Consider the following 26,005-nt stretch of genomic DNA (forward strand, 5'->3'; position numbering starts at 1 on the left):
ACTTAACATTGTAATGTAGCCTTAAGTTTTTGGTATGTTTGCTCTTACTGCTAACAAAGCCGCCATTCTCATTTTATGTTCACAGTTTTTTGAGCAAAGCTGAATATACTTTTAGTGATAGAGCAACATCAACATAGGAACATTTGTGTTAATTATGCTTTTTTATTTATGTTTTAAGATGGGCAGAGGTTATTAGCGCCTCCCCAGACAAAGATGGAAGTGCTGTGGAACACAATTATAAGCTGTTCTGCTTGAGTTCTTGTCTGTGCTTTTAGCATTTGTTTTTGATAAACACATTTTTTTAACGACTATAATCCTCAGAACTTGTGGTTTCAAACAAGCATTTAGTGTTCCAGGAGTTGGATTTCATGGGATTTGAGGGAGGGCTAGTCCAGAGTTAATTAGGTTCTTGGCTTTTAAGACTAATTATAATTCTGAAGCAGAAAAAATATACACAAATTGTCCAAATTAATGTTTTCTTTGGCGGAATGAAGAAAGAGCTTTTTTCTTTTCCTTGGCATTAAAGATTATTTTAAAAAATAAATTATACTCTGTAAAAAAATATTCCTTTTTTTCACAAGGTGGGATTTATGTTATTTCAAGGTTTTGGATTTTCTTTTTAAATAATTATTTCAGGAGGATATCCCCTAAAAGCTGCTAGAGCACTTTTTCACATCACATAAATTAATGTATGTTCCACTGAGTCAGGGCTTTAATATTTTAGTAGCTAGGAGCATGTCTACACAGCAGCATTATTTTGGAATAACTGACGTTATTCCAAAATGCCATAGACCGCGTCTACACTACAAGCAGTTATTTTGACATTATGTCAAAATAATATTGAGCTGGAGAACTTACTCCAACTCCTGTAACCCTCATTTTATGAGCAGCAAGGAAAGTCGGAAGAAGAGTGCTATTTCTCAGACTTCCTGCTGTGTAGACAACACCAAAAGCTGAAATAAGCTATTTTAATGTAAGCTACACAGTTGACGTAGCTGAAGTTGCATAGCTTATTTCAGCTGTAGCCCTGCTGTGCAGACGTGCCCAAACAGAATGAAGGATTCCTCTTTATTTAACAATATTTAGTTTGTCTTGTGTAGTATTTTTATCGGTAGATCTCAAAACACTTTACACAGTATTGTTTTACAGATGAGGAAACTCAGGCATGAAGAAGTGATGTGATTTGCTTTCAGTGATCTAGCAGGCCAGCGACAGATCAGAAAATAGAACCCAGTCTTCTGAGTCCCAGGCCAGTGCTATTCCCACCTGGCAGTTCTACCTCAGCAACTAGGTTTTTGATTAAAACTGTACTAATAACTGGTAATACTTGAAATGGTAATAGTTATCAGCAAGGTTGGGTCTTTTCATGTTCAGGGCTCTTTGCAAACGTTAATTATTCTAATTATCTGCAAGGTTAATATAATTATCTACAAGGTTATATTTTATTATACACTATAAGTATCATTAATATGCTTAATTATCTATGATGTTAATATAATATTGAAATTCACCCTGAGATCCAGCTGTCCTTCCCCAACCACAACAAATGTATTAATGTTACGATTTGAAAAACATGAATAAAATCATGATGGAGTGGAAAAGTAATTTCACTTGACAGCAAATGTGGGCTATCGTTTCTGTAAAATAAATAAAATTTTTACAGAATTTTAGAGCATTGCCAACTTGAGAAAGCAATGTAGTTGTTCACTTATTCTGAGAACAAACTTAGGTTCTGCTCTTGCAAATACTTTCTGATGTGTGCATCTCTGATCAAATGTGTGGTCCCCTTTGACTTTGGCTGTTCATGTGAGCAAAGTTACATATGTTTGGAGACCCAGGTCCTCAGTTAAGCTCAGTGAAATTCCCACATTGCCAGGCCACACCCATGGGACTGGGGTATACCTTAGTGACAGCTACAGCTGATGCCAGCTCTTCGCAGCAGCTCTGGGAACCAGGGTTGGGGTACATGTTTTGGCAGACCAGTAACAGTTTAGTTGCACATTTACACATTATTTGCATACTGAATATGCAAATAAATGTTACAGGTCAGCCAAAAGTTTGTGATTGGATTTGCCAGTTCACAGTATAAAAAAGATTGGAAACACTGGACTAAACCAAAACAAGAATGCTCTCACACATTTTGAAATAATATAATGTCACCAGTTTAATTCCGGTAAAAAAATCACACTTTAAGTTAAACCAATCCAAGTGGCTAACGATCAATGATTTTGGTTTTAAAAAAATTAAATTGTTTTATTTAAATCAGTTTTTATTTAAATGGGTTTTCCCCCTCAAAACATTTTATAAAAAAAAATCCAATGTCAAGATTGGTTTGGGAATAAGTTCCAATAACTCATGGATTAGGGACCCAATCTTATAGGGTTTCAGGTGCTTCTGTATAGATTTAGGTTAATTTTTCTACCTACCTAATGGGAGTCAGTGCAAGTCCAAAAGATACCATCAGAGATGCTTAGTTTTGCAGTACTCAAACTGCGGATTTGTGTCTCCAGAGATAACTTGCTTGTTAACAGCAAAAGTTTTTAAATAAATAAAATAGAGGTGAGAGATAATGGACCTTAACCCTATTGTTCCTCTGCAAATTTGTGTATGCAGAGTCAATCACTTATTTCTCTTTAAAAGTGCAATGAATAGGAGCCAAAATATTAAGTTTCTCATTTTGACTTGGCTGAAAGTCAATTTATTTTTTGTTTAAAAATATTTCATTCAAATATTTATTTTAACAAACAAATTTGATTTAAAAATCATGAATGTTTAACTAAATTTTTAAAAATTCATGTATTCGTTTGTTAAAATATTTTTTGTCATTTGAAAAAATTCCAGAATATATAACATAATTTGAGTTAGAGACATTTTAATTTTTGTATTTATCTAGTGATGTTCTCCTCATAATACAGCATGGCAAGAAAATCCTCCAAATATTAATGATTAACGTGTTGAACTGGAGATATTTCACTTTCCAATGACTTCAGTTAAATCAGATTTTTCTATTTAGATCTGTGGCCAAATGCTGCCTGCCTTACTCAAACAAGAGGATATGGGGGGGAAGAGGAGGAAGGAGTGAGTGAGTGTGTGTGTGTGAGAGAGAGTGTGTGTGTCTAACATGAAAAAAACATTCACTTAGTGACCTCAGTGGATAGCAGCAGTGAGAGGAAACTGAAAAGGGAATTGAATGATGCAAGGATGAACACAGAGGAATAGAAGAAAATTGTGTTGTCACTTTTCAGATAGTTTCTGAAGTAACCTCCTATGAATTTTTTAGTGAATAAATGTCAACAAAGCAAAATAAACCAAAAAAGGGATTCTTTCTAGAGCTTGGTTCTTTTGGGAGAATTTTTATTTGTAGAAATATCCAATATTTTTAATTGTTGAAAACCAATGACTTAAAGTCTACATTTAGATCTGCTTTTTACTTTCCAGCTAGTTTTGCCAGAAGCCATTCTACTAGAACATTAGGAAGGAAATAAACTTTTAAACATAATTTAAGGCCGGAAGAGTCTTTTATTTTTGTATCACACTTTTCGTAAAAATAACAACATGACTTAAAACATGAAATACACACTAAAATACACACAGGATAAAATAGTACATTGCTAGGGCCAAATGACAGGAATTTCACTGTTACCTATATTTGTTTAATTCTAAACATTTAATATTTTTAGTAATCAGTTCAAATGCTCATGGCTTAATTCAGCAAAATCTTTTAACAGTGCCAGTATCCGCACAAATGCTTGTGCAGCAATGCAAATGCTTAATAGTGCATTAGGTTCCATGGTTTTAATACATTTCTTTACAAGTACTTTTTTACTGAAATGATTAAAAAATGTGATGGCTGCTCTAGGACTAGATTGGGATTTCTGCTGAATATTGCCTTATTCCACAATTACTTTTGCTGATTTCAGTGGACCTTCCAATGGGGCAAATAACTATTCAGCAAGCATGGGGAGGGAATCTCAGTGAACTAGAAACTGGGTAATTGAAATGTGTACAGGTGAGAAGCACAGTCACAATATATTTTGAACATAGACTTAATTTGTACTGTCTTTACCCAATGCAATGTCTGAAAATTTAAATTCCTGAACGCAAAGAAATGGTTCCTGTGGCAATTCTACTCCCTCCCTTCTTGGAGAAAACTTCTCTGTTGCAGACAACAGACACAGCTACTTAAACTAAATAACATACTTGGGGCAGCTGCTACTAGAACATTATGTATTAATATGTGAAGCAATGAAATGCTTCTTTAGCTAGAGCTGGTTTTCTTAAGCCAGGTCTAAATTACACCCAGTAGCTCTGCTTAAGGTACGGAACTCGTGCTACATAGAATATGTCGCTGGAGTCAGCTTACCTTAAGCCAAGCTTGGTGGCGTCCCCACAGTGGGAAGCTGACAGGCACAAATGCTCCCATCAGCTTCCCTTACTCTTCTGAAGAGTAGGAGTACCAGTACTCAGTGAGGATGCCCTCTGAGTTCAATTTACCAAGTCTTAGTTAGACTCGCTAAATCGAACTCCAGAAGATCAATCACAGCAGCATCAGTCTTCCATGGAGTGAAGATAAGGCCCTAGCCTTTCTCTCGACTATCATCTAAAGTTCAACATCACTCACTCAGCCCAAACCAGATTGAGGGGACCATGTACTCTATAATGGAGCCGAGAAAACTCCGCCTAGAAAGGGGCTGGGTACACAAAAGACAAAGAAACCTTTTTTACTTGTTTGAGAGTTTTTTGCTATCCTGGAATAGGTTATGTTTGTTTGTGACTTGTCTGGGGGGATAAACCACATCTCCAGCACAGCCAGTCAAGTGTGAGGAGACTCACCTCAGGGTAGATGCTATAGTGCCACACTTGCCCAGCAGGGCAGCCATGCCCCATGACAATTGGCCCTTTTTGTTCATTGGCTGTAATATACTTGGTTTGTGGTTAGTGAGTGATGTTCTGGTGTAGCATATTTGCATTGCGTGTATGCCGAGGCATACATTTAATGACATATGTGCGATATGGCTGTGTTATAGTTACTGTGGGAACCATAATGTTTGGCCATATAAATTCTAAGCTTTAGGCCGCATTAGTGGTGTTTGTTAATTTTTTGTCCTTTTTAAATTAGAGAAAAAAATCCTCTTGTTAATTTGAATGTAACTATGTTTTTATTTGAATGTTTTCCTTTAAGATTACACTTTGAAATAAATGCAGTAGCCTCAGACAGCCCTCTGGACTTGAGCATGTTAAAAAAGAGTAGAAATAAGTCACTCAAAACACAGCATTTTCAAACCCTCATAACTTTTTGTATACCAATATCAGAGGCACTTCTCTCCTTCGGGCTTAGTGCTGGAAACGTTAGCACATGTTTAGTGTCTTGCACATGAGAAGTCTCATTAAAGTTTGGAGCATTTGAGGCCTAAGCGTGATGCAAGTCTGAAGTTCTAAAAATAATTCATTTGTTAATTATCCCTGTGCGTATGCATGGAGTGGGGGGAAGCATCTGGAAAATATGAAGTGTGAAATACTCTATTTTCCCACGATCTTATAACTCAAAACATTCCAAAAAATTTTTACCAAACTAACAGAAAAAATGTTACGTTATGGCTAAAAGCAAATAGGCAACTCAAATGATAACTTTTCCAGAAAGCTCTCTGAGCTTAAAAAATAGGATTTAAGAATAAAATTTTCTCCTCAAATCATAACTATAGAGTCAGTCCTCCTATGCTATTTTTTAAAGTTAGGAAGATTAATTATGACATGTCAAAGTATACCCATAACACACTATTGAATAGAAAGGAAAAGGAATAAGTGGGAGAATAGGAACATCTGCCTTAATTCAATGCCTTAGCTTCTTTAGGTATTTAACACAGTTTAATTTTCTTATTACTTTAAAATTTGTATTTATTGTAAAAAATGTTCAGAACTGGAGTCTAAATCTGCACAGGAATGTGGCTTTCATGTTTCCATTTCTATCACACTGTCACTGTGCCTACCCTATATTTTAATCAACTGGGGGGGGAGATGGTCCTGCAAAGACAGATGATGCCAGGGCTACTGCTCTTGCACACACATGTTTCCTCAGCAGTGTGGCCAATAGAAGAAGCATTCTAGTTGAAACTGACCAGAGCTTATTTTAAAGCTACTAGGCCTGTGGAAAAAAAATGAAGAGGTGTGAAAATGTGACTATCCATAAATTTTACTCTCCGTGCTGTGATCTTGGACAAAGTAAGCAGAGGGAAGGACAGGAGATGATAGACAATGAGGGGGAGAGAGAGTTAAGACAAAAAAAAATCTCAGATAGGAAGGACAGGAAAAAGAAAACACAAGCACAATAATTCTAGTAGTCCACAAAAGACACAACAAAATTAAGGAAGATAATTTGGTTTGAAAAAAGACAATATTGCTTAATTGTAATTTTAGGATGAAGAATGTGTATTTATTTTGGTGACTAGTCTAAACAGTAGCAGATAATTGGATAATTAATCGAAAGAGACTTGGAAATAAAACCTCTTACTGCAAACATTTGAATAACTCTTCCCCAGTTTGACAGATAGACAAGGGAATGAATCTTCTCCCCCAAAAAGAAATTGAAACACTCCATGCAAGATCACAAAATATATTTTATTCACCCAGTGAATGGAATCAAACATGTCAGAGTTATGTTAACTTATGACAGTTAATTTTGAATACTTTTTTTTAAACCAAGATGATAATGTATGTGGAATGCATGAATTAGGGAGTGATTGATTTTGCTAAATTTGCATCTTTGCAGCCTCTTTGCTCATCCTGAACAGCTGTAAAGTTGCATGGATGCTATTATGTTAAATAACCTGTGGCAATTCTGCTTGCGGCTTACTAGCTATATTTAGTACATCCTCTACTAGCTAGCTAAAACTCACGTTTTGCAAGAAAATCATACTCCGAAGGCTCTATACCAAATAGCAGCTGCTCTAAAGGCCATTTTGTAATCAGTAGGTAAATTAATCTTATAATTTGGCTGGTTGGCACTATTCAATAGGAAATCAAAACACCCGCCCCTTTTTTATAGGGCTTCTCAGATGAAATGCATCTGTTTCTTAATGATATTTACAGATGGGATTAGATTTTCCTTTAGTACTTCAAAAGAAAAGAACTGTTAAGAGGGAGGAATAAGTTGATTTGCATTGTTGAAATAAATTACCTGCTAAAGAAACAATTTTAAGGCTGAGTTTGAATATATAATAATAAAACATTCAAATATAATATTGCTTTAGAGGCATAGCTGATAGTTTTTTTTAATTTAAAAAAAATCCTGAACCATTTTAAATGTGATCATAGATTATCCCTTCAAAATGCCCTACAGGCAAGAGTGCCTTAGTGTAATTAAGGGTGCTCTTGTAACTAACACATGAAAAAATACATTGGAGTCCCTAATATCAGATCTGAAACCACATTTTGTTTCTGACCTGAATTATGAAAAGGTATTGGCTCAAAATAAAATCTCAAACAATTTCTGCTCCAATATTTTAATTTTAGTTGTATTGTTTCTGTAAATGAATCTTCAGTGTAGATGCACAAGCAAATGCCTGAAATGTGTTACAGAAAGATATTTGTGCTTATCAGGGGGTGGCAAGCACAGCTTCCTCCCAAGGCAGGGCACAAAGCTTCTTAGGCCCTGCCCGGGTTGCTCCACCCCATAATTGTTACTATACCCAGGCCAGTAACAGCCACTGTTGGCAAGGCAATGGGGCCCAGCGGCCAAGTCAACAGTCCAGGTGTAGTGTCCCCCTTGAAGGGCGAATGGGGTAGGGTAGAGGGACCCAGACCCTTCCTCTCCACCAAGCCCCAGCCTAGGGCCCTGTCAGTGGTGGGCATGTCCCACTACTAGCTCAGTAGGGAGTCTGCCCAAAACAAGCTGAGCTCTCAGGGATTCCAATTCCCCACCCTGGGCTACTTCCTGTCCTGCCAGCATCTTCCCCACCTGCGTCCTTCAAGCTGGGCCCTTCCCCAGCTGGTCTCTCTTGGCTAGTCTCTGCTGCAGCATCCATCTGCTGCTCCTTCTCCAGCCTGGAAGCCTCCCTGGCCAGCCTCTGCTGTGGCAAATGCCTGCTGCTCCTGCTTGAGAGCTCTGGCAGCAGCTCCTGCCCCTGCGGGGGTCAGCCTTGACTGAGCTGCTCCCCTGGCTTTTATACAGATGTTCCAACTGGAGGATCATGCCCAGCAGGGCTGTGGGGGTGGGCTCTTTCGGCCATATAAGCGTGGTTAACTCTTGCCAGCCCAGTGCAGGGTTGGTATACCCCATCACAGTGCTCAAAAGTATCTGGTAAAACAGTTTTCAGGAAGTACTCAGGAGCAGGGCCTTGACTTTGAAGAGAGAGAGAATGTGCTATTACAGCTTGGTAGCTAAAGGACAAAGGAGAACGTTGCACATTTTTAACCGTGTTTTTCCATTGAATACCTTCACTTTATTCCTTAGATCGTCACACTGATATTTTGAAGACATAGGGCTGTGTGATAACTTTGAATGTCCAGATAGAGCCCCCTTTCCCTATGATTTAATGGGAGCTGTATATTTCTGTACCCAGAGCTTGCATTTTGGCCCCTAAACACACTGCAGTAATAGAACAATCCACTGGCTTTCACCTTGCTTAAGACCTGATCTTTTTCTTTAAAGCAAAGAAAGTTTACTTCGTCCCAACCATCTTAGCTCTGCTGGCTCTCAATGATTTCTCATTTTAGTCCTGTCATGAAAGAGACTATGCCTCACATCTTCCCAAGCAAGTTTGATTGTATATCCTGTGCTGTTAGATCTTTTTTTAGGCGGTCCTCTGATATGTTAATGTAGGTTAGATTGGAATGTCTGTTTTTTTATAGCTTCAGGTGGTAGCCGAGTTAGTCTGTACAGGAAAAATTTAAAAAAACAACAAATGGTCTGGTAGTACTAACAAAACATGTAGATGGTATCATGAGCTTTCATGGACACAGCCCTCTTCTTCAGATGACCGGAGTTTTGAGTTTCGGATGTGCAGATCCAAAATAAAGGGGTGGGGGGGAAGGGGGCTGGAAACAAGGAGCAGAGGGTATGGGAAATAGCAAAGGAAAAAACAGGAAGCCAGAACCGGGAATCAGTAAGCGCCTGAAGATTGGGTAGTTAAAATGAAGCATATAAGAATCAAAGGCAATAACAGGAATCTACACAAAGAGCTGTTAGCACCTTCATTGAATGTGAGGTTGATAGTGTCCCAACCATCCCTCATCAAGACTGAGGCCATTAGCATGAGAACTGAACATGTGGATGAACTGTAATTCCAACCCCTCACTGTGTATTTGGCTAGTAGAATTGGTTTGTGACAAGACAGCCACTTGAAGATCTAGTATAGGGTGGTGGAAAGTTGTCCATTATTTAACTGTACTGTAGTGTCCAGGAAGTGGATTTCTCGTGTACACTGGTCCAGGCTGAGGTTGATGGTGGGGTGGCTCAACTCTACCCACATATCTGTACAAGCGAATTCATCACTGGAGCCAACAACATAAGCTACCTAATCAAAAGGTCATTTGACTGCACATCCAGTAATTTGATCTATGCCAGCAATGTCCCAATATGTTGGACAAACTGGACAGTCCCTAAGGGAAAGAATCAATGGACACAAATCAGAGAAAGGGAACATACAGAAACCTCTTGGAGAACACTTTAATCTACCTAATCACTGTTTAAAAGATCACAAAAGCTCACGATGCCATCTGCATGTTTTGTTTGTCTATAAAGTGCTATTAGACCATTTGTTGTTTTTAAAGTTTATTTTTTTTATAGATCACCAATTTGATATTTTAACTGATCAGATTTTATAGCATTATTATAAAGATGCTTTTCCTTTTGGTTATTCCAATTTGGTTTTTCAGCTCTTCAATCGATATGCTTAACAGGTTTCATTATATTTTTCTCAGTGGAGTGGAGATCATTATATTGGTTCATATAGGTCTGTCCTTTATTTGCTGTCTCTGAAGACTTTCTTCAGGATCATCGATTTAATAATGCAGAGCTTAGCTAGCCATATCTCTGCAGCAGTGGATATACTAGACAGCCCTTTAGCAAAATGTTCTCAATGAGCTGATATAATCCTTATATGCAAATGTGTTGAGAAATCTTGAGATGCTTGTTTCTACCATTATATTGGCCAAAATTAATTCAGAAGACCTATTTATTTACTTTTGGTTAAAACATTGTTTTAATGTGAAATTAAAAATGTGGTTGAATTTGAAACTGTAACTAAAAACAACAGTGCACAGTTGAACAAAATGTTGTAGTGGCATATTCTGTATTTAAAATGCTAAAAATATATAAAGCCTTCACTACTCTAATCCCCCCTTTCACATGCACACAAAAATATCTCTAGTTAAGAAATGCTAGTTGAGCTTTGAGTATTGTACTATATACTTTCCTGCTTTTGTGAAGTATACACTATACTTAAAATGCTAAGCCACAACTTTGATATAAAGGGCCATTTCATGTAAAAGGAAAGTAATGTGAATGGCTTGCCAAGCCATAGTAAAAGAATACTGTAAAATGCATACATGTATTTAAAGCTGTGTATTTTTAAAATAATTTAAAACTCTGTTGTAAGTTATACAAATAGACCAGAACAGAGATACTCATGAGAGCTATACATATGTATTAAACAAATTATTATGAAAGGCAAATCCATCAAACTAATAGACCTATTAAATGGACAGATTTTCAGGAGACAATCTATGCATTTGATAGCTCTTTACTACATGGAGCATTTTGAAATAGTAACTTATACAACGGTTTACACCGTGTGTTATACATTTAAGTATTTCAAAAAACAACTCTAAAATGTTATGCTTTTAGTTTTACTGCTTGTCAAAATGTGCTGGTTTGCACTCAACACTTTCAGATTTTTGAACTTTGCCATGTTAGTTTAAGTTTTTGTTGACACTAATTAATAGGGAGATTTACAATTTAATTAGTATTAGATTTCATTTTACATTTCATTATGATGGTTTGCACACTGTGTTGTTAAACAGAGCATTCTGGACTTTCATTTTTTTTTTTAAATATACCATTTAGTTTTTTTTCAGAGAAGATGATAAAGAATACTAATTAAAGAGATGAAAATCAGTGTTATCTGATTAGTATGATAATCCCATGATTTGATTGAGGTCAGCAGTCACTTCGGAATAAACCAGCTGCTAAATCCTGCATTATTTTAATAAGTGCTGACATGTTAATATCGAGGTCCCTTTCAGATGGACTGACTTTTTTTTTTGTACAGATTGAACTTTAAAACTAACAACACTGTTCCCCCCTTCCCACCCACCTGCCTAAGGCCCTGAGAGGGAATTTGGGTGGAGGAGGGATGTGGGCTTCAGGAAGGAGTTTGGGTGCATGGTGCAGGCTCTGGAATGGAGTTTAGGTGCAGGAAGGGAAAGTGGGGGGGGGGGCGGCTTTGGGTGCGGGTGGGGATCTGGGGTGCTGGCTCTAGGATGGAGTCGGGGGGTAGGAGTCCTGGGTGCAGGCTCAGGGAGGGAATTTGGAGGTTTGAAGGGGGAGAGAGTTTTAGGACAGGAGAGTGGGGGAGAGAGTACAGGCTCTGGAGGGAGTAGGGTGCACAAAGAAGGGGAGATGGTGGGGGTGCCACACCCTTGTGCGGTACCTCCTGTGGAGCGGGGGGTTTCTGGACACTGCTGCCCTCATGCACTCACTTCTATTCATCCCCTGCCCAACCTGTCACCCTCAGGTGACTTAAAATGCCCTGATAGCTTCCTGTACCACAGTGGGCTAGAGCGTCTGCCTGCTGCTCTCTCCTTGGTGCATCCCTGTGGCCCAGGGGAGGGAGGTGTCTCTGTGTACTGGTCCCAGCAGATGGAGCAGCTCATGTCAGACACACCTGCACTCCCCCAGGCCGTACAGGGGTGAGTTTTGTTGGAGTCCAGCCCCAGGCCAGGAATATTGCTGGTGCGGGGGCACCACGGTCCCATATAACACCACCTATGCCAGAGTCCCTTTTCTACTAAGCATTCCAGTTAAATACTGGACACCTGGTCACCCTAATGCATACAAGAAAAAAAGAGAAATGCAGGGACCTACTTTTATCAGTAACTTTGTCCTGTTAATAATATCTTGCTCTTATCGAATCGGTCAAAATTCACATTTTGATTTAAGCAGGAGGAGGTCTGGGGCCCTTATTTTGGTAGAGCAGAAGACTTCTTGGCTATTTTAAAAGTCAAAGTTCTTGATCAAACCATGTTGCTGTACTTTCCCTGCTGGCTGAAGCTATTTATTATATAGCAGTACTGTACATCTTGGTAGGATGCGGGGGGGGGGGAGTGAACCCACATTGTGTTGTACTACTTCCTGATAGCCATTAGGGATGTCAGCATGTAGACAACTACACAATTAACTGATAAGCCCACTGTCTCCTACAGAGGCAGTGGAAGGGGGCGCAGGCAGGAGCCAGTGTTGGGGGGGAGCTGGCTTAAAAGCTGGCTTTCCCTAGCACCAGCTCCGTGGATCCGCCCTCCCTACCCCATGCTGCTGCCTCTGTTAGCGGGGGGGATGCTATTGCGGAGGGGCGGGGGGAAGCTTTTTTAATCTAAAACTTTTTTTCTCCAAAAATGTTCAAATTTGGGTCAACCAAAAGTTTTTATTAATTGTTTCAGCCCCAAATTGTTTCAGCCTGGAAAGAAAAAAATTGAAAAATCCGAAATGTTTCATTTTGACATCTTCAAAACAAAACATGTTGATTTTTTTTCCTTTCAAAATGAATTCATTTAAAAAAATTCCTTCAATTTCATTTTAAAAAGAACACGTAACACAAAGCTCAAAATTGAAATGAAATGTTTTGTTTTGGGTAGAACTCAATGTTTCATGCGCCCTGAAACACATTTTTCCCCTTACTACCAGTGAACCAACAAATCCATCATTCACACAGCCAGAGTCTCCCATTCCTGCTCATCCCCCTCCCATCTGGAGTGTCCTGAATGCTGTAAAACAGCTGTTGGCAGAGGGCAGGAAGAAATGGTAGGGAGGTGGAGTTGATCATTGAGGCTGCCATTGGGTTGGAGGCACTGGGGGAAGGGAGGCAGAGGTTAAGCTTAGCTGCTGGTGTATGTTGAGCACCTACTATCTTTTCCCCATGGGTGCTTCAGCCCTTGAGCACCCATGAAGTCAGCACCTACACACATGGCTCTTGTCCTAGTCTCCATGAGGATGGTACTAATTGCAGTGTTGATCATCTAGAAAGGGAATGATGGTGCTAAGTGAGGCAATGGGGAGTAAACATGACTGACTGCAAGTCAGAGAGAGTCATAAAAAGAGTTTAATATTATTTTATTTGGTGACAGTTTATTTCCCTTCTACCCTATGCTGTTGCATGTAACGTGCTGGGCTGCTGAGATCATCCTTTGAGTTGCTTTGCATGCATCTTGGGTTCTCTGATTGTTTGCCTCTGGTTATCAGTCTCTGCCTTTAAAGATATTTTGAAGATCAATGTGTTGTTATGTTTTAAATCTCTTAAGAGTATTTATTAAATATATGTTTAGGTTTGTTGACGAACATGTTCTTTCATATGCTCACTCTAGGTCGACATGTATTGCACCCCTTGTATTCGCTTTATTCATACATTTTGAGGAAAGGGAATTTGGAGATAATGACATGGGGGCACTCGACCACTAGGTCACCAGGTTCAACTTTGGCCCCTCTTGGTAGTGATAGGAAGTTGTTACCATAGGAGCATGGTGTGCTGAACTGTGTGAAATGAGTAAGCGATCTTAGTTTAGTTTGCAGTAGACTTATGCTCACTTCTCTCAAACATACTATCTGACCTTTCCTCATATTGAGGTTAGAATGGAAACACATTTAAGTAGTATTGAGGAGAAAGCATGAATTGTGTTCTCTGTGTTCTGTCTGTTTTATGGATAAATAGACGGTTCAGCTTTTCAAGGTTGTGGAGCCAGTGTCTTTCATATGCACAAACTTCAAAAAGGATGAACTTCTGCAGTGGCTATAAGCATGCCTATGAATCTTATTTTAAAAAATAATTTTTTTTGTAGGGAGGAAAAAATTGAAATTCTAATCTCCTCTCATACTGTCAGCGAGGAAAATTATTTCTCATTAGTAGGTCTGTTGTTAGAGTCCCACAGAATAGGGGAAATTGCACATACCCCTTTAAATTAAAAGGATATAACAAACAGAATAATTGATTTGGTCTCCTCTTTGGTTGAGCACGGTATAGTGAGCTACATCTCATTAATGAAAAATCTATGAATACTTGTCCTTGCACATCTAAAATGCACAAGGATGAGGGGAGGCAAGGAATCAAGATCAGATGAAACAAGCAATGTTCTATTATCCTTGACTGTTTGGTTTGGTAGAAACTTGGCTTGTGTAGACTGACACTGAAGTTTGTTCTGTTCTGTTCTGTTGTATTGTTTAACTAAGATGTTTTCTTTGGATGTGATTGAAAAGGGCATGTTTGGCATATTGGGTTTGCACCAACCTTTTCCTTAAGGCAGGGGTGGGGAACCTAAGGCTTGAGGACTGGATGTGGCCCCTGGCTTGCCTGGATCTGGCCCCTAAGGCTCAGGGCTCCCCTCTCCCAGCACTGTGGAGCCTATGCTGGCACTCCAGCCCTCCCTCCCCCACTGCCCCATCACGGGGCTGGAGCACTGTTGTATCATGCAAGCAAGGTAGTAACAAACTTAAACAGGCCTTTATTTACCAAAGGTGAAACCTCTTTACAAAGCTGCTGCTGCTCCTCTCTGTAGCTCTCACTCAGGCCTGGCCCATGTCCTCCCACCTCCTTCCTGTTTCCTGTGCGTCCCGATTCCCAACAGCCGGTGCTCCCAGTTCTAATAATTACAAGCAGCATCTAAAACACCTCAAGCACACAACATTTTTTTGCTTCTCACGTGTGTGAACCAAAAAAGGCTGTCATGAGACCTGGTTAAGAAAAGTGAAAATATTTTAGATAATATGCCTTGTTGTTAACATTTTAAAAGTACAAAGTTCAGAATTCTTAACAGGAGTATAACATTATACTCTATGTATTATAGAATAGGAAATGGAACAGATGTTACGTAAGTGCTCTGAGGGGGAATAGTTACTCAGTTTAGTATTACTATGCTATGAGCTATTGAAAGGGAAAACAATCCTACAAAGTGTATGTGGTTTAGGACCCTGTTAACTAAATGTTGATTTTGGAGTCACCCAGACAGCAACGAGTTCCAGATTTATTCCAGCATTGGAGTTCAAACCTAGAATCCCTCGTCTCAGAATGCCTACCACACTTCTGCTTGCTTCAACGGATCCCATATGGCCCACGAGGACTCTGCCTTCCCTCTCCATGTGTCTGTGCTAAATGCTTCTTTAAAAGGAATCTATCTAGGAATAGAGCCTCAGCCTTTGGGACAACAAATTCTTACCAGAGGTACTGTAAAGAGGTGCTCTCTTCATGAGTTGGCAGGGGGTAGAGAGATAGACCTGGGGACAACCATGCTCTGCAGGATGAAGAATGACGGGAATTGAGAGCGAAGGTCAAGGAATAATGGAAATTAAAAGGGTGTCAAAGGAGCCCCAGAATTTACCATTTTATGTAACAACTCAGCAGTGCTGATCCAAGGATTCTTTCAGCTCTAACTAGAGGCTAATTTGCTTGCATAGTAAGGAAGAATTACATGGACAATTTTATTCCACTATTTGATCTGAGGAAGTGGGTCTGGCCCACGAAAGCTCATCATCTAATAAACCATCTTGTTAGTCTTTAAAGTGCTACATAGTCCTGTATTTTGTTTCAGCTACATGGACCACCGTCATCTTTAGTTTTGTGGTGTTCAGATAATTTCCTTCCCATTTTTTATTTTACTGCATTTATCTTGGTTCTTATTTGCATGTCCTCAGTAAAATATGGTGGGGTAAAAAAATGGTGACTATAGCTACACTTTTCTCTCTCCTATATTCAGCTGCTGTGTATACACACAGTAGAAATCTTACCTGGGCTTCCTCAGTCCTGGAAAGCCATGGGCTTTCATTCCTCATGATATATACTAGGCTGTGGGTGCTGGTTCTGGGGTGAAAGTTCCTTGCTACAAAAGGCAAAAATTAAAATGTATATTGAAAATATTTCCAACTGGGGAAGTCAGAGATTGTCCAAGAGAGAGAGAGAATTTGTTTTAATGAGCCCTGTGACTCCTATTCTCTGCTAAATATTCAGTCTGAAATTTCATCCATCAAAATGCAAAACATACCTTTGCATTTCTAATTACCCAGAACTGGCCGTCAGAAAGGCATTGGGAAGCTGTGGGTATACTCTCTTAGAGCTGAACATGCCTGATTCTGGAGAAGTAAAAGCAGACAGCATTCTGATTAATTAAAAGCAACTAGCTGTCAATTAAATGGTTATGAGCCAACTCTGTTGAGAAAGGGTACATGATTTGGTTGTTTATATAGCATATGATTGCATCCAGCACATTTTCACAGCTGTTATTGGCAGCATTGCACAGTGAAACAGTATCTCCAGTTTTGGGCAAGCGACCCATTTTCCATATCATCTCAAATCAGCTGAGAAGGAGACAGGATATCTAAAAATATTTAAAATGCACACTGCTAAATAAAACTGGGGTCACAATTACACATTCTGATAAGATGCAGTGGTGAGCCTTGTGCCCATGTATTGCTAAGCACTATAAACCAAAATGAAGAATAGTGAAGTATTTCTGCATCATAGCTGCCAACTATTTCAGTGTTTGCATTTTCATGAGATCAAAAGAACTATGATATAGTCATAATTTTATGTGTTAGAGCCATAAGCTCTGTTAGAGAAGAAATAGGTGACCCAGGAGCAGATGGAGTAAACAAACCACTTAATTGCTGACGCACATTTACCTCGGACCCCCAACACAGTGTTCTGAGTGACAGTGATTTGGCACCAATTACACTCCTTTATCCATTTTAGTATGTTAATGCGCACGTCTCTCACTGCTTCCCCTAAATCTTTATTTAGTAATGTTAACTCCTATACAACGAATATTAACAGGCAGTTGATGAATATTATTATACCTGCTCCTAATTACTGTTTGCAGAATTTCTAATTAAATCAACGCTTTTCTACACTACAGACTTTCCAAGGCAGCAGGTTACAGAGATTAGAAAAATGTGACCCTGAAAGTATTTTTAAAAGTAAGTGAGAAGCCTAAACAAAGAGACTGTTAGTGCAACACTCTTTCTAGGCTGCAAAGACAAAGGAAACCAACATGCTCAAGGGCAATGCCTGCTCTGGCTGGACTTCGGGCCAGACCCCTAGCACTACTGGATTTTTTTCCCCAACCCCTATTCATTTTTACATATCCCAACAAGATTATTCCTTGCAAAGGAAGTATATGAACCTCAGAACAGGGTATGTGTCTGATACTAAATTGATGCTCATTATTGATCACTTGTTGAGTACAATTTAATTACATAAGCTAAGTTAGCTCTCAAGACCTCCTTCATATCATCAACACATGCTTTTATTTTTGTTTAGAAGCCAGCACCAGCCAGCCAGTTCCTCTGCTCTATCGGGTTTGGGGTTTTGTGCCCCAGTACAATGAGTTTCAGAGGCTCTGTTGTTACTCTGTGGCCTTTGAGAGGGACTGCTTTTGAGCACCGCTACAACATCCCTGCTCTCAGCACATTTCCTCTCTTTACAAAGAGAATAGGGCTTGCTCCGTTGAACTTCTCGACCAGAAAATTAAAACAATTGTGTTTTATTGTAAAATGCAATAGATTTTTTTATATCTTGAAGAATATTTATTCAAGCAAGTAGCTTTAAACAGAGATCTCCACATTTTTGTTTAGTAGAAAGCTGGAGGTGGACACAACACTTTAATAACTGCTCCAGAGAAATGCATCTTCCTTCAGAGACATGGGCTGGCGATCTTTCTCACCTGGTTCTGGTGAGATATGAATTGGATCCCTGCAAATCCGCAGATAGCTGCTTTATACTAGAGGGTATCTGCTTCCGTGGATAAGGATGCAGATATCCATGGCTCATTTTTGCCGATATAGATGTGTATGCAGACACAAAATTGTATATCCACATAGGGCTCTAGATATGAGAAGAGGAGTATTTGAAGAGAACAGTATTCTGTATTTTAAGAACTCTATGTTGCCTTTAGAAACACAAAATCAACCTTTGTTGACCATGTGAATACAATAGAAAATACACTATTTTCTAGCACTGGAGGGGAGAAATTAGGCCTGACTTTGATTCTATTTTAAGAGTTCAAATAACTCTGCTTCCACCGGCCCTGGTCTGCCACGGATGGTCTGGGGTTCTCTGGCTCTGGCCTGCAGTGCCGCATGTGGCCAGATTTCCTTTGCCTTGCACGGCTGAGGACTGCAGGGGTTCTCTGGCTCTGTGCTGTCATGGGTAGTTGGGATTCTATGGTCCCTGGGTCTGTGCTGCCACAGGCTGCTGGAGTTCTCTGATCCCTGGCTCCAGCACTACTGTGGTATTGACTGGTTTGCCTGGCTGAAAAGGGAACAAGCCTAAAGGCACATCTCCCTACCCACTTCTGTCTTCGGGGTTTGCCTCAGCCCCTTAAGGAAAATAAAACCAACTAAAATATGTGTACTACCAAACAGTGCATTTATTTAACAGTTCAAACAGAGTAAAGAACGTAGCTATAACCAGGACCCCCACAATTAAAGGCACAGGTGGTGCCCGACTGCGACTCGGGTGAGTTCCCTTCCTCCAGGACAGGACCCAAGTAAGGAAAAGGAGGACTCTGAAACAATTACCTTCTCCTGCAGCTTGCAGACCCTCACAACGGTGGGACAGCTCCAGAATCCACCTCGAGATGGTATCACTGGTAAAAAGCGATCAAGCTGTGTCAGCTCTGCTCCAGCGATGGTCAGCGCACTCCCCTCTCTGCGCCATTGTGGGCGTGTATGTCCTTGGTGATGAGAGGTGGTAGTTGGTAGCTCACCGCTTGCATGCAGATAAGTTCAGCCTCCCACAACCGAAACCTATCTGCGTGGTGCTGATTTACCTCTCTAAGTAGCCCCGGACTCTGCCACTCAGAAGGCAGCCCCTTGAAACTGAAGATGCAGCCCTTATATAAGCTGCTATTGCTGGGCAGAACCTAGGTCATGTGTCTTTTTAGCTGTCTCGCCAAAACAGCAAAAGAGCGGGAAAGTGCTAAGAGCGAGAAAATGCCCTCGGGGAGGAAGGAGACAATGGAGTCCATGTTGTTGTTTGGACTTTTCCAAAATGGCATACCCGTGTGTTGATTACCAAAACTTTTACCAGAACTTTCCCCCTATAAAAGCTTCAGAGGGGTAGCTGAGTTAGTCTGTAACTGGAAAAACCTCAAAAACAATGAATAGTCTAGCAGCACCCTAAAGACTGACAAAACATGTAGATGGTATCATGAACATTCATGGGTACAACCCACTTCTTCAGTGTCAATTATTGCCTATCCCTGTGCTAGACTATTCAATGTTTTTAAAGCTTTCCCCCTATAGCAGGGGCAAGGAGAAGAGGGTCCGGAGGAACTTCACTTCCACTGGCACCAGCTGGGCTGCTGGCCCTGATGCAATTAGGCTCCATGGATGGACCACGAATGAGGCCAGACTCCAGAGAGTACTGGTTTTCAGAAGTACAACCTGTGGTAACCTTAATTTGGGGGAGGAGGCCTGGGGATGGGAGAAAGATACAAGTAACAAAGGAAAAGTTAGAAGAAAAGCAAACATAACTGAAAGAATAATTACAGCCCAATGCCCCCTCAAAAAAAAGAAATACAAAAGAAAGGGAATACAATTAAAATAGGTGGCTGGGGTGAGGGGCAACATGGAAATATGAAGCTATAAAATAATTTCTGATTTTTGCTTCATGTTTAATGGGGCAACATCATCTAACTTACTGTGTGGAAGAATAAACTTCTGCAAATACGTAGCTATGCATATTTAACATGTTGGAAAGGTTCTCAGAAGGATGTCTCCCATGGGTCCTTTGTTGCCTGTCTTTTTCAGAAGCATTTGATATGGAGAAAAGTATTTCCTCTTTCCAGTATAAGATAAATCTCATTTCTTGTAATGTCAAGCTGACTTGCAGAAATACAGACTGAGATATGTGGGAGGTGGTAGATAGAGTGGGCCTGATTCTGCTCTCAGTTGCATTGAAATAAATGTAGAATAACTTCATGTATTTATGGAATAACTATTACATTTAAATGAGTTCATCTAGAGCAGAATTCTGCCCACTATGTTTTTCTTTTATTTATCAAAGAACTGAAGCAAATACATATAGCTAAGGTAGTACATTAATTACTGGCTAATTACGACCCTCACCTGAACCTAACCTTCCTTTTACAAAGAGTGTGTGTGTGTGTGTGTGTGTGGTGTAAATCAGAATAGCTTCGTTCAAATTAATGGTATTACACTGATATATACTAGTTTAGAATTTGGCTATAAAGTCCGGTATAAGGAAACCTCAGAACAATGAATCCTTATGTCATAAAATGTTGCATTTTCAGTGGCAAGCAGATGCATGCTGGACTAAATAAATGACACATGCACACATTTAAATAATGTAAATGTTACTTTTTATGACACAATCGAGCATTCTTCATACTTTTGTAATTTGAAGGTGGAACAGATGGTGAAAGTTTAGTTATACATGATGTGCTCATTAAAGTAACCTGGTTTACTTACAGATTGTTCTACAAAGCAAGAGACTTTGGTCATTTATGACACAGGTGGGGTTTTTTTTTTCCCCTCCACTGAAATGAACTTTTGAGTTAGGAGTCTACTGCATTGCAGCAAAGCTTTTAATTTAGCTTCACAGATAGACTATATGAGCTGAGGATCAGCATTGGAGCCACTCAGCAGCCACTACTGCAGCCTTTAAAGCATGATGGAGGAACACAGGCAGTCCTCAACTTTATGACACTTGATTTATGGCAAAAAGCACCTATGATATTTCTGAATTGACACCCCGAATCAACTTACAAGGCTCAGTCCTGCAATAGAATGGAGTGCAGTATAGGCGCAAGGAGTGCTGTACACCCTTCCCTCCCTCCGGTTTTGCACCTGGCTTCTCCGTGCCCAGGGTCTGGCCCCACTGCCAACCTGCCAGACCTTGATCCTGGCCTCTGGATAGCCCCACTGGCTTCGGCACCCCTTGGGTCCTGCTGTCCCCATGGACACTGCAGCCCACCATCCCCAGGGTTCAGGCCACCCACCCTGGAGGTTCCATTGCCACTCAGGGTCCCTGCTGCCAGTCAGAGGTTCTATAGCCATCTCCAGCTGTGGCTGTAAACATACCCAAAGTTACTTACAACTTCTTCAGAATACAGTTGTTTTATTCACTCATTTGTGCACATAAAATCGTACTACAGCACTGCTGCAAAACCTCAAGAATTCTTAAATCATCTGTAAGACCCCACAAAATCATGAAATTGGCTTTAAATTATGAGAATAAAATAAATATCAGAAATGGCTGCCTGTTTTTGTTTTCCTTGTAGCTTTTTTTAAGTTATAAGGGCATACTAAGGTCATATCTTCACATTTCTCTTTTCAGCCATGAGGCTGAAAAATATTTTTTAATTAAGTCTCAGAATCTCACCTAATCCAGGAGCTTCAAGTAAAAAAAAACCCCACAAATATTTCAAGACTTAGGATGAAATTGCAAGAGTTGGCACTGTTGTTAACAACCTTATGGTCTTTAAGGGGGCCAGCTGTAAAGAGGCAGACTTCATTTAAGTTGACACAGTTGGTTTTAAAAACCCTCAACTATGTTTCTCTCCTCACTTCATAAAAAACAAATTGAAGCCTTTTTTTCTTAATATAAATTAAAAAAAGTATTCTTTCTTTTCCCCTTATTAAATATTCCCCATCCATATATATTATATCCTTCTAAAATATACTCTTTGAATTATAATATATGAAAATTGGTTTACTTGAATTTTTAAGAGAAAAATTTCAGTTGTTTGTATTCTACTTTTTGTTTTTTGTGTGTGCATAATTTTCGAAGCATTTTAGGGAGAGAGTGCTTTATAAATAATAATGATTATATTTATTACAGAACTACTGAAATAAGATTTCTTGGTGATTTCAATTGTAAGAGTACCCGTGTTCCCCATACACATTATTATTACAGTAATTAACTTGTTTGATGCAGCATCTAGGGCCCTTGGCTTTGCCTTAAGCTACTGACTGACAGATTAGTTCTCATTGGCTGTTACTGACCAACTACTGAAGATTTAATGTATTACATTTACTGTGCTTTACTGTTCAAGGTTTTCCCCGTAGATTATCAAATACATCAACAAATTACAAAATGGCCTTCCTATTTAAAATTACTTTTCACTTAGTTGAAAATCTCTGACTTTATGAAATTACTTAGTTTGGTTAGTATATTTTTTAAAATTAAATTGACTAGAGGGGGACATAAGGGAATTGGATCGTAAATCAGAAAACTAACAAATAACAGAGGGGTTTAATGTTATTAGCCCTTGGAAATGGTGGTAATAACAATTAACTTCATAGTCCTGGTCCTGCATAAGTCCTGAATATGGTTCCTTATTCAACCTAAAACTCTCTGACGTCAGTGGTTTGTGCCAGATCAGAACAAAATATTTTTACATAATTTTCTAATGTTGTTCCCCATATTTAGAATATGTACTTCCATATTCTGAAATATTTTTACTTTTTATTTGAAAATTAAAATAGCCGTTGTATAGCTTTTTATGTAAGATAAATAAAAATGTTGACAGCACAAGTTACTTTCTTACATAACCAGGAAAAATAAGATATCACATATAGAATGTAAGGGGATACAAAAGAGTCAAACAATATAAATTATGGTTCAGAGTTTTACAAAAACTTATATCAGTGATTTATTTTAACCACTTCATCCCATTTGGTCCATCTTTCCTCATATGCTTCATTTGTTAATCTAATACAGGCAGTAAGTCATTCAGTTTCTCTTAATTCTGTTTATACTTGTCAAATACATTTCTGTGGTGGGTATTTGTGTTGACAACAGTAGTAATAAAACACATTTATTGGCTGCAGTTACAAGGATCTAAATAGGCATTTGTCTTTCCATAATGCCAAATAATAGAAAAAATAATGTAAGGGTTATTTCAGGGATATATCCCACAAATTCATAACTTAGATACATGGTTAGTTCCCCATACTACAATATTCCCTTGTATGTGTTGCAATGCATTTTGGATCTATTTTGTTTTGTAAGATTGCTGTACACAAATATTTTGGTCACAATTTTCTATCGGTATTTTCTCCATGAGAAGGAAAATTTTATTGTCCTTTGTGTATGTGTCAGAACTGAAACATGTCCAAACTTGTATTAATGTATTTTTTTTCTGAGACAAATCCCAGGACAGGAGACACTGGATGTGGTTTTAAATTGACCACAACTTTATTCCTAAATGGCCAGCAATACTCAGCAGTCAGTGCAGATAATTCCACAGTAACTCTCACATACCTGCCAACAGCCCCCCTCTTCAATCTCACTGAAGGACCTTTAAATCAGGGAAGATTTGTTATGGCAGGGAGTCAATCAAAGGATATCTGAACTACTACCCTGTTTCTAGCAAGGTTCCAGGATCTGTTCCAAGTCCCTCTTAGCTTTCAGCACTAAGTACACCCTTGTATTTATTCCCAAATTTTACCCAAGGTGAACTACAATCCTGTCTGGAGCCTGGGCCAGAACTTGTGTTGTGTATAGACAGGGCATCAGCTGGTTGCATAACGTGCCCTACCTTCCAAGCCAGCTCAGGACTGCTTCACTACAGAGGCCCAGCTGCAAACCCCCAGATGACCTCAGAGACCACCCATGTGCCATCAGAATCACACCCTCAACTGCCTGACCCATCTGCAAGACCCTGGAAGCAAACTTAACACTAATTCCCCACCATGGAATTTCATGTAAATTCTGTATGTTCAGGCTGTGAATACCCAATTGCTTGAATAGTCCCTGCCCCAGCTGGGGCTGCTCCTGCTGCACTAATGCTGAATTGGTGGGAACCAGAATCATGTGTTGAAAATCCAACCTCCTCAGTGTCCATCTTTAAAACTGTAACCAACTAGTATGTTCTGATGGGATTTCTCTATGAATAAAGAGGGATCTATCCCTCGCTGGTCTTATTGCCATGCTTGCCCTCACAGACTCTGCATGGCAGATCCTGGACTCGTCACCCTCCTCTAAAATAATGGGTTCATTCTTACCTCTTTAACCCATCCCTCACCTCCTCATGGTTAATATCACTGATTGTTCCTTCCCGGTGTATATCCCTCAATTGTAAAACCATCCAGAAGAATCTCTCTGGGACCCAGTTTGCTGATCCTAAAAGAACAGGTAGATGGTATCATGAGCTTTAGTGGGTATAACCCACTTCTTCAGTGTCATGATATCATCTACCTATTTTGTTATTCTTTAAGGTGCTATTAGACTATTCATTTTTTAAGTTCCGCCTCCCCTACAGGAATGCCACCCTTAACAAGGTCATCTCTTGTCCATGATGATATTTGGGTTGTAGGTTTTTCACCAGAAATTTAGGCATATTAACAGAAATAGGGTGATGTGTACCCTCCCTAGGGCTGGTACTTTGAGACCACTCCACTAGAAATGTGCAAACTCAAAATCTGCTACTAGGATCAGGATTACCATTCAGCCTACTAACAAATACAAGCTCTGACAGGCGAGAGGAGGTGGCTGATGTTGGGATGGTGTCAAATTGGTGTGATTATACTCAATGGATGTGAGTGTAACTTGATATGACTTAAACATGGCAGAATGAGGGTGCGTCTACACAGCCCCCTTAGCTCAAAATAAGATATGTAATTTGAAAAAAAAAACGCTATTCCAAAACATCCCTTACTCCTCATGGAACGAGGTTTATGGGGATGTCAGAATAGCAAGCCCGTTATTTTCATAGAATCATAGGGCTGAAAGAGACCTCAGGAGGTCATTGAGTCCAGCCCCCTGCCCAAAGCAGGACCAACCCCAAATAAAACATCCCAGCCAGGGCTTTGTCAAGCTGAGACTTAAAAACCTCTAGGGATGAAGATTCCACCACCTCCCTATAGAACCCCATTCCAGTGCTTCACCACCCTCCTAGTGAAATAGTTTTTCCTAATATCTAATCTAGACCTCCCCCACTGTAACTTGAGACCATTGCTCCTTGTTCTGCCATCTGTCACTACTGAGAACAGACTCTTTCCATCCTTTTTGGAACCTCCCTTCAGGAAGTTGACGACTGCTATCAAATTGTGATGTAGTGGGGTGGCTGTCTACTCTAGTGCCCCTGGGCCCGCTGTGGTTGGGCAATCACTGGTTGCTGTGTGTGCTGTGGGTGACGCTGACTGGCCTCTGTCTGTAACCACTGCCCAGCGGGGGGTTGCTCCTGAGCACCAGCACATAGACCATGACCAGCCAACGTTTCTCACCTGACCAGGGGAAGAGGTTTAAACAAAGAAAGGAGTGTGGCTACCTGGGGGGATGTGTGTTGGGTGGTTTTGAGAAGGGGCAGTCTTGGCTTGGAAAACATGAAGAGGACAGACTAAATCGAATGCTGGGGATTCAGGGGCCTGGGTACCCCTACCCCAAGGTGTCTAAGGCTGCCTGCCCCTTACTCCGATGTCCACATCGAACCCAGGCTGTGCTGTATCTTTGAGAAGCAATAAATCCTCTCTATTCTATTGGCTGGCAGAGTCCCATCTTGCTGCAGATGGGGGTGCAGGGTTGGGGGGTCCCCCGACACGCTGTCACATACATCTCCCCTCACTCTTCTCTTTTGCAGACAAAATAAGCCCAAATCCCTCAGCCTTTCCTCGTAGGTCATGTGCTCCTGGGGTGGGACTAGAACCAGTCATTTTGGTTGTCCTCCGCTGGACCCTCTCCAATGCATCCACATCCTTTCTGTAGTGGAGTGAGGGGCCCAGAAGTGGACGCAATACTCCAGATGTGGCCTCACCAGTGCTGAATAAAGAGGAATAATCATTTCT

The 26,005-nt window shown here is 40.0% G+C and overlaps 1 protein-coding gene and 1 non-coding gene across 5 annotated transcripts in view; both read left to right on the forward strand.

Annotated features, from left to right (window-relative positions):
* Nucleotides 1-26,005, forward strand: part of SASH1 (SAM and SH3 domain containing 1) — an 843,335-nt gene that overhangs the window by 41,903 nt on the left and 775,427 nt on the right. The window lies entirely within an intron of this gene.
* Nucleotides 169-286, forward strand: LOC112544481 (U6atac minor spliceosomal RNA). Its single transcript, XR_003087833.2, has one exon. It is a non-coding gene; the product is annotated as a U6atac minor spliceosomal RNA (small nuclear RNA).

This window comes from Pelodiscus sinensis, chromosome 3 (assembly GCF_049634645.1).
Source record: "Pelodiscus sinensis isolate JC-2024 chromosome 3, ASM4963464v1, whole genome shotgun sequence".
NCBI lineage: Eukaryota > Metazoa > Chordata > Testudines > Trionychidae > Pelodiscus > Pelodiscus sinensis.